Here is a 10,046-nt window from a genome sequence, read left to right as displayed (position 1 = left end):
GTATTATGGCATCCATGATTTATGGAGTAAGTCAGAACAATAAAAGGGGAATTGGGTATGATCCTAAGGAAGATAAAACTTCTACCAGTGACCAACTTAAATCTCCCTTTTCATATCATTACACACACACACAAGAACAAAAATTTAAAAATGCTAGAAAACCCAAAGTTATAAGAAACTCTGGGAAAACTAATCTGAAAGGACCCAAGAGATTCTGGGTACCGAAAGATAAGATTATCTATGTTGCAGATATCCTATGCAGCAAAGTTCAGACACCAGTCATGGTACCTGGACTCTGGATGCTCGCGACACATGACGGGAAGAAAGTCTATGCTCCAAAGTCTGGAACTTAAAGACGCTGGATTTGTAGGCTTCGGAGGAGATCAGAAAGGAAGGATCAGAGGCTCCGGAACTATTGGTAATGGTACTCTTCCCTCTATATCTGATGTTCTTTATGTAGAAGGATTAATGCATAACTTGTTATCCATAAGTCAATTAAGTGATAACGGTTATGATGTAATCTTTAATCAAAAAACATGTAAAGCCATTAATCAGAACGATGGCTCTGTCCTTTTCACAGGCAAGAGGAAAAACAACATTTATAAAATTAATCTTTCTGATTTAAAAGAACAAAATGTTAAATGTCTGATGTCTGTTCACGAAGAGCAATGGGTATGGCATAGACGCTTGGGCCACATTAGCATGAGGAAACTTTCTCAGCTAAATAAACTCGAGTTAGTCAGAGGCCTACCTAAACTGAAGTTTTCTTCAGATGCTCTGTGTGAGGCATGTCAAAAAGGAAAATTTTCAAAAACTTCTTTCAAAAAGAAAAATGTTGTTTCTACCTCTAAGCCTCTGGAACTTCTTCATATTGACTTATTTGGTCCTGTGAAAACAGCATCAGTCAATGGAAAGAAATATAGACTAGTAATTGTTGATGATTACAGCCGCTGGACATGGGTGAAATTCCTAAAGCACAAGAGTGAGTCTCACTCTGTATTCACCAGTTTCTGTTCCAAAGTGCAAAAAGAATTTGACTCTAAAATTATTAGAGTCAGAAGTGATCATGGTGGAGAATTTGAAAACAAAGATTTTGAAGAATTATTTGATTCTAATGGAATATCCCATGATTTCTCCTGCCCTAGAACTCCACAACAAAATGGAGTTGTAGAGAGGAAGAATAGGACACTCCAAGAGATGGCCAGAACCATGATCAATGAAACTAATGTGGCAAAGCACTTTTGGGCAGAAGCTGTAAATACAGCGTGTTACATTCAGAATAGAATCTCTATAAGACCTATTCTAGAAAAGACTCCCTATGAACTGTGTAAAGGAAGAAAACCAAACATTTCATATTTTCATCCTTTTGGATGTTCTTGCTTTATATTAAATACTAAAGAACATCTGAACAAGTTTGATTCCAAAGCACAGAAAGGTATTATGTTAGGATACTCAGAACGCTCCAAAGGCTACAGAGTATACAACACAGAAACCAAAATTGTGGAAGAATCAATTCATGTCAGATTTGATGATAAGCTTGACCCTGAAAAGTCAAAGCTAGTTGAAAAGTTTGCAGATTTGGAAATCACTCTTGTAGAATCTGATAAAACTCCAGAAGCAACTGTCACTCAGAATTCTGAAGAAATTATATCCCCAGAAATCCCAAAGAAAGTTAAGAGTCGTATCAATGTATCTGAAGATTTGATTCTGGGAAACAAGGACGAACCTGTTAGAACCAGATCTACCTTCAGGACATCTGAAGATACTCCTCTAGGACTAGTCTCTCTGATTGAGCCTACGTCTTGTGATGAAGCACTTCAGGATAACGACTGGGTGGCAGCTATGCAAGAAGAATTAGATCAATTCTCAAAGAATGATGTCTGGGATCTCGTTCCTAAACCCAGAGGCACTCACGTCATTGGAACCAGATGGGTATTCAGAAACAAGCTGAATGAGAAAGGAGAAGTCGTCAGAAACAAAGCTCGACTGGTAGCTCAAGGTTATAGTCAACAAGAAGGTATTGATTATAATGAAACCTTTGCTCCAGTCGCGAGGTTAGAATCTATTTGTCTTCTTGTATCTTTTGCTATTAATCACTCTATCAAATTATATCAAATGGATGTCAAGAGTGCATTCCTTAATGGTTATATTTCAGAAGAAGTGTATGTCAATCAACCTCCAGGTTTTGAAAATTCAAACTTTCCAGAACATGTTTTTAAACTTAAGAAATCCTTATATGGACTTAAACAAGCTCCCAGAGCTTGGTATGAACGATTAAGCAATTTTCTTCTGGAACAAAATTTTATCAGAGGGAAAGTTGATTCTACACTCTTCTGTAAAAACCTTAATAATGATCTCATGATATGCCAGATTTACGTTGATGATATTATTTTTGGTTCTGCTAATATTTCTGTTTGCCAAGAATTTTCTAAGTTAATGCAGGCAGAATTTGAAATGAGTTTAATGCAAGAACTAAAGTTCTTTCTGGGAATTCAAATTAATCAAACTCCAGAAGTCACGTACGTTCATCAAAGCAAGTACATTAAAGACGTTCTGAAGAAGTTTGACATGACTGAATGCAACTCTGCAAAAACTCCCATGCACCCAACTTGCATTCTTGAAAAGGAAGAAGTAAGCAACAAGGTTTGTCAGAAGCTCTATCGAGGTATGATAGGCTCTCTTCTCTATCTGACTGCTACTCGTCCTGATATTCTCTTTAGCGTCTGTCTTTGTGCCAGATTCCAATCAGATCCTAGAGAATCTCATTTAACAGCAGTTAAGAGAATTCTTAAGTATCTGAAAGGAACTCCTAACCTGGGCCTGATGTACAAGAAAACATCAGAGTATAGACTTTCTGGTTATTGTGATGCAGATTATGCAGGAGATAGATTAGAACGAAAAAGCACATCTGGAAATTGCCAGCTTCTGGGAAACAATCTGATATCCTGGGCTAGCAAAAGACAGTCAACAATTGCTCTATCAACTGCAGAAGTAGAATACATCTCAGCATCACTGTGCACAACTCAGATGCTCTGGATGAAGCATCAGTTAGAAGATCTGCAAATCCTTGAGAGTAACATTCCTATCTTTTGTGATAATACTGCTGCTATTTGTTTAAGTAAGAATCCCATTCTACATTCCAGAGCCAAACACATTGAAATAAAACATCATTTTATCAGAGACTATGTTCAGAAAGGGATAGTAACATTGAAGTTCATTGATACAGAACATCAATGGGCAGATATCTTCACTAAGCCTCTAGCTGAAGATAGATTTCTTTTCATCTTAGAAAATCTGAACATTAAAAATTGCCCTGAATGAAGTGTGGCTCTGAAAATGTAAAATGAGACTCTGATGTAAACAAATGTATTTCTGCCTCTGACTCTGATACTTCTACCAAGTTAAGAAGATATCTGAGTTAGAAATCTTCAGAAACCAATCCTTTGGTATTCCTGAAGATCAGATACATCAACACGTGGAGCACTAAGCGTCTAACCCTAGAACTTCTAGACAGCTGTCAAAAGAAATTCAAAGGACAGACGTTTGAAATCTCCTTGAGCAGTGTGCGTACTGTTGGGATTAGACATTCATTAATTAGCTGTAATCATTTTTCCCCCAAGCGTGCAATCTTGAGCTTTGTATTAACACAATTTGATGTGTCGTTTTGCATGTGTTTTACTTAGAGTATATAAACACTTTTCTCACATTTCACACACTTATCACTCTCACTCACTCTAAAACCCTAAACCTCTCTGAAGCATTCTCTGCAAGCTCTTCATCTTCATCAATCTTCATCTTCTTCTTCACCATGGACGCTCAACAACAAGAAGTGTTTAACTTTTCTCAACAAATGTAATCAAACTCAACTGCTCAAACTTCAAGCATTCAAACTCCAACGGTTACAGGCGTCACCATCACCCCTGTTTACAAAGAACCTCATGTTCTTGACCGTGAACGCCATATTAACCTTTCAACCCCTTTTGAAGGACTGGACGTGTTATGTGAATCGCTAGTAGATTTCGACAACTTGAAGAGAAATGGCGTTGATCTTACTGAAGAACTTCGTAAACAAGGTTGGGAAAACTACTTCCAAAGGCTTTATGGTCCTGTTTACCCTCTTCTCATCAAGGAGTTCTGGAGATTTGCAGATGCAGATGACCATTTCATCGTCTCCTATGTTCTGGGGGTAAAGATTGTAATTACTGAAGGGTCAATTGCCTCTTTACTGAACATGGAGAGAGCTGGAGGAAAAAGGATTTACAACATCCCTCCTAGGTCAAAGCGCATTACTGATGTAATCAATCCAACAATCTTCAAACCCAACACTGAAGGAAATCCTTCAAAGAACAAAGAGCTGCATCAGAACCTCAGAGTGTGGCTGAAGATCATTCTGGGAACTATTCACCACCGTCCAGCCTCTAACTCCTCTGACTACATCAATGCAGATCAGAAATGCATTCTGTATTGCATTCAGAAGGGTGTGAAGATCTGCCTCCCTGCTCTCCTTTTCAGATACCTCAGAGATTCTGTCAGAGAAACCAGAAACAATATGAAGCCCAGATCCTACATCCCTCTGGGAAGATTGCTATCTGATGTTTTCATCGAGAATGGACTGGTAGATCATCTGGAAAAGACCAAACTGATGGATGATCTGGCAATAGATACTGGGAAGCCTCTGAACGCCAGAAATCTCAAGAGTATGGGAATAATCAAGAAGATTCAAGTCAAACCCACTCTGGACACATCCTGGGATTCTTTGAAAGATCAGAGGAAGATGCCTCATGGCCTTGCCAGGTTCTTCAAGAATGAACCCAGAGATGCTGTTGCTATCTATCTTCAGCGTCTGCTGGATGATGGTGTTGACATCTCTGACTTCAGCCTCGACGACTGTCTGGATTCAGAAGAAGACTTCGTCAGATACAAAAGTGGTCTCTCTGAGAAGAAGATTGCATCACAAGAAAAGAAGGCCAGAATTGGAGAATCCTCTGGAAGCAGATCTCCAGCTCCTCTGAAAATCTCTACTGGTATGTCTGTTCCTCCTATTTCCTTTGTACCTCCGATGGTTTCCTCTACACCTTCCTCTAATCCTCTCCCAACACCAATTTATACAACCTCTGAAATCCCACCTTCAACCATCAGAACCTCTCAGCCTTCACCAGTTTTAAATATCGCCCGTACATTCATACCTCCTTCTGAACCTGAACAAACACACCAAAGCACTTCCTCTTCATCTTCCACAGCCCCAGAATCACCACCATACCTCAACATTTCTTCTGACCAAGAATACTCAGACCCTAACTCTCCAACCCTAGCCCAAATTTATGCTCTAAACCTCGCTTCACAACAACCAACAGAACCTGAAATAACTTCACCACCACAACAAACAACCACCATACCTTCTGAAAATCAACCCTCTGAAACTCAACCCTCTGACCTCCACACCTCTGATATCATCCCTCCAAACACCTCCGTTGAACCTGAAGCTGAAGCTGAAACTGAATCTCCAGCTTTAGACTTAAACCCTCTTTACGCTTCACCCCAAAGATCTGAACCTAACGCAGAATCTGAACCTCTCACATTAAATCTCAGCCCTCCAACATCTTCACCTCAAACCTTTGAACCAAACCTTTCTGTACCTACCCTTGAGGAAGCCATCATGCTGGTAGCAGGGGCTTCAGTACAAAAGATCAAGTCTCTGACCACTAACTCTGAAGTCAGTGATGATCCTAAATCTGTAAGGACACACTGGAACAGAGTCATTGACTGGATGACCTCTGAGGCTTTTAGACTGAAGAATATCTCTGAACAAGTCAGAAATGGCTACATCAGAGATGCTGAGGCAAGACTCCAGGAAAGACTTGCCAGAGAAGCTGCTGAAGAAGCCAAAAGGCTAGAAGAAGAGAGACTTGCGCGAGAAGCTGAAGAAGCCAGAAGACTGGAAGAAGAAAGAGCAAGGGAAGCTGAAATCTTAAGGTTAAAGGAAGCTGAAGCTAAGGCTCTGGCGGATGCTGAAGCACAAGCTGCTGCTGAAGCTGAAGCGCAGGCTGCTGCTGAAGCACAGCAGGCTCTGACTCTGGGGGGGTCCTCTTCTGTTATCCCTATGGTTCTTCAGACTCTGAAAGAACTTAAGCAAGATCAGAATGAACTCCGGGCCAGAATGGACAAGCAAGATACTGTCAACGACAACATCCAGAACATGCTTGCTATGTTGCTTCAGAGAATGCCTCCGCCTCCGAACCCTTAGCCACTTAGGATTTATTTTTGCTTGCCTGTTGTTTTATTTTCTCTGAATCTGATGTTTTCTAGTTCTTGTTGCCTTTGTGCTTTTATCTAAATACAATGTTTTTCTCTTCAATTATTTATTTTTGCTATGTCTTTTTGATTCTGACAAAAAGGGGGAGAAGTCATTAATAGCTCTGATGAAAATATTGTCTAATACCTTAAGCATTCTGCAACATATTTTTTCTTATATTTTTCTTAAAAATAAATTTATCTAACCTGGACTTAAGAAATTGCAGAAGGTATCAAGAAACCTCTTTACTTAGAAGCTCTGGTAAGAACTTCTGAACTCCCTAGCACTATCTCAGGGGGAACTTCTGTCTATCTGATCTGATATTATTCATGTTTCATCTGCTAATTAAGTTTATTTTGTCATCATCAAAAAGGGGGAGATTGTAAGAACAAAAATTGTTCTACAACAGATTCCTTGATTTTGATGATAACAAAGGATGAAACCAAAAATGGCACCCTAACGAAAAGTTTCTAAGTGTGCAGGGTTCTAAAGAAAGAAGGAAGAAATCTGATGATGTCATCAGATACAGAACCAGATCAGAAGCAATTATCAGAAGATCAGAAGCATCTAAAGTGGAAACACGTTCAAGAAAGTCTAACTCTGAGCAAAACAGCAAAGTATCAGAAGCATCTGAACAAGGAGTAAGCTCTAGATGTTCTGACTCTGAACAACGCTATCTCTAACTTCCAGAAGTTATCAGCGCTGTCTGAAGAAACTATCTGAACTCAACATCAGAAGCAAGATTCCAAGATTCTCCAGAAACACAAATACTCTGAGCATGGAATTGCTAATCATGAAAGAGTAACGTTAAAGTCAAGTAAAGATTTGCAAATGGTTTTCCTAATTAAGAAAGAGACGTTAATCTCCAATTTCAATAAAGAAGATACTACTTGTGGTAAGTAGTCATTTCAAGGAGAGAAAGTTATCCTGCAGAAGTTATTTAAGTGATGGCGTAAATTCATTTCAATATCCACCAGTTTCAACTACTACTTCAACTGATATATAAAATGGGCTGCAATCAACTTTGAAGTAAGCAAGCCAACAAGCCAAAATTATACTGAAACATCAACGCTTAAGAAAAACACTCTTGCTCTCTAAGATCTTCACGAAGCTTTTGCTTATAACGTGAAAAACTCTTGTTCTTAATACTGTAATATTTGCTTTCTTAGAAGCACTCTAGATTACATAAATCTTTTATCTATTGTTTGTTTATTTCCTCAAGTGACTCTGTGAAGTCTGTATACTTGAGAGGACTAAGAGATCTTTCTCTTAGACGTTGTTTGTAATCTTTCAAGATTAGTGGATTAAGTCCTTGTTGAAGGCGAAATCACCTCGGCCGGGTGGACTGGAGTAGCTTTGTGTTGTAAGCGAACCAGTATAAAATCCTTGTGTGTTTTTCTTTTTGAAAAAGCGCTTATTTTTCCAAACAATTCAAACCCCCCCTTTCTTGTTTTTCTCACCTTCATCCATAAGCTAGCTCAGAACCCTAAGTTGTTGAGTATAAAAATGAGCAAACCGAATACTGTAGGAGGAGGCAAAATCGACCACGAAAAACCCTAAATCTCAGAAGACGAAAAAACCCTAATTTTGGTGACGGCGTGAAAACCCTAGCGAAGAGAGGAAGATATAAGCTCACCATCGCCGCCGAGTCACCGCCGAAGGTGATCCTTCTTATTTGATTTTCTTTTGAAGCTATGGTTTTTTCTGCGTTTAGATTGAGAGAAGGAGGTGCGAAAGTTTGAGAAGATGAGTGAGATTGAGAGATGGAATGAGGTCGAGAGTGACGAGATTGAGAGTGAGGGAGTGAGAGCCGTTTCGCATGAGGACGATGAATGGGTGAGTTTCTGGGTTTACTACGTTTTCTCTCACGTTCCCAGTACTCTTCTTTTATTTATTTTTTAAAAACAAGCATTTAAACCATTTAAAACTTAACATTGTTTAGTCTTCCCTTGCACCTTTTATTAATAAGTGTCTGTTAATATACTGTTTTGTGTTCCCTATCCATTAATCTCTCTTGGTTAAACCCAACAGCCAGACGGCTAGGGTTACGTTTTGGATTCCTCCAACGTTTTAATTAGTTGTCCATTAACAGTAGCCCATCTCATTTTAATTAGTTTTTATTCTAAACTATCCTCAGCTATCCCTGTTCATATATTCAAGTTGTTATTAAAGTAGCAAATGACCATAAGTGGCCTAGTGGAGAGAAAGCACTTTCACTTCCTTTAGTTGGATGAGTTCAATACTTGGGAGTAGCATATCTCCATTTTTTTATGCTTACTATTTCATTTAAATTGTTATAATTTCTTACTCTTTATTTTACTTTTATATTTTTATTAATTTAATTTAATCGTTATTTAGTTGTTTATATTTTTAAATGTTTACCTTTTAGATTTAATTAATGGTTGACTTTCCGATATTGGGTTTTATTCGATTAGTCGATTTTTGTGTGTTAGTTAATTTAATTAGGTTATTGGTATCCATGTTCATACCTTTACACATATAAATAATCACATTCAAATTCACTAAATTTTTCAATTTAAATTTCACTAACTTTCCATAGTTTCAACATTTAATTTCATTTCCTCCCATTAGAATCTAGCATTTTGGTGGGAACTCGATAAAATAGATAAAATTAATTCGATATATATAAAATAGTAAAATTAATTTTATCCCTATAATTTTAATTTATTCTTAAACTATCTTTGCAACTCGATTAAATTCCTTTTTTAAAACACGAAAGAAGAGGACCATTGGAATTTAGCATTCCGGTGGGAACCCTCGAATGGGTTCCGAGCCACACGTTTTGGGTTAACCGTTCATTTTTTTTCTTTCTTTCGTACCTAAAACACTTTAATTAATTTGAACAAAATAAGGGCCGTTGGGATCAAGCATTCTGGCATAACCCTTTGAATATTTGATTCTCATCAAGTGTTCGTTGTCCATTAAATAATTTTCTTAAATAATTCGAATGGAAAAGGACCATTGGAATCTTGCATTCCGGTGGAACCCTGAATTATCGATCTTGGGGCTTATGTCTCGTTCTTATAAACGTCCGTCTTTCAAACTCAAAAAATACTTAATTCCTACCTTAACACTCTTTCAATAAAGATGGAAATGGAACATGGTGTATACCGTGCACTCCTGAGATTAAGATTCGAGGTGGATGCCTCGCCTATCTTAGCTCTCGCCATCGTCTAAAATTGTCAATGCAGTTTCTTCAAACCCTTTCTCAATCAAACCTAAAAATATTTAATCTTTATTAAACACTTTTGCCAATAAAGATGGAAATGGAATATGGTGTATACCGTGCACTCCTGAGACTAGGATTCGAGATGGATATCTCGCTCATCCAAGTTCTCGCCATTACTCAAAATACATCCAACCAATCAAACTCTTTTCTCGCCGCCGTGCGACTAATCAAAAACCTTTTTCATAAACGGAAGATATATTGTCTCAAGGTGATGCAAAACAATGTTTCGGCCATGATTGTTGAGTTGAGATAAGTGACGCTTTTCCGAATATAGATTTGTAAATCCATTCGATGTGTGGTATACGTCCGCTCCTCATCTGTTTTGGGTAAAATAATGTTTTTCATCGATTAATACAATATAGCTTTCGCTAAAATCGACCAACAAACAAACATTTTTCTACCCAGGACTACGTAAGCCTTGACTTCTCTATTGAGATACGTAGGAGCAGGATTTGTAAATCTTGTCAGGCCCACTAATAAAAAACTTAGGTTTAGTCCTTCGTT

Source organism: Lathyrus oleraceus, chromosome 4, assembly GCF_024323335.1.
Source record: "Lathyrus oleraceus cultivar Zhongwan6 chromosome 4, CAAS_Psat_ZW6_1.0, whole genome shotgun sequence".
Classification (NCBI taxonomy): domain Eukaryota; kingdom Viridiplantae; phylum Streptophyta; class Magnoliopsida; order Fabales; family Fabaceae; genus Lathyrus; species Lathyrus oleraceus.
This window is presented reverse-complemented; position numbering follows the sequence as displayed.